Genomic DNA, 225 nt, shown 5'->3' with positions numbered 1-225 from the left:
TCAAGATGGGTGATTCATTGAACCTCAAATTACAAAGTTGATCAAGTGCAATCAGTTCAAAAATTCATATTCAACAAGAAGTGCAAGATGGGTAATTTAAATACCTGATGGAATCAACGGCTATAACTGGAAGGATGGCAAGATGGTAAATGTTTTTGTCCGAATTTGACATAGTTATATAAATCAGAAAGCATTAAAAGGAGGTTATATTGCTGATTTCCTGGC

This window comes from Hibiscus syriacus, unplaced genomic scaffold, assembly GCF_006381635.1.
Source record: "Hibiscus syriacus cultivar Baekdansim isolate YM2019G1 unplaced genomic scaffold, ASM638163v2 tig00111305_pilon, whole genome shotgun sequence".
Taxonomy (NCBI): domain Eukaryota; kingdom Viridiplantae; phylum Streptophyta; class Magnoliopsida; order Malvales; family Malvaceae; genus Hibiscus; species Hibiscus syriacus.
This window is presented reverse-complemented; position numbering follows the sequence as displayed.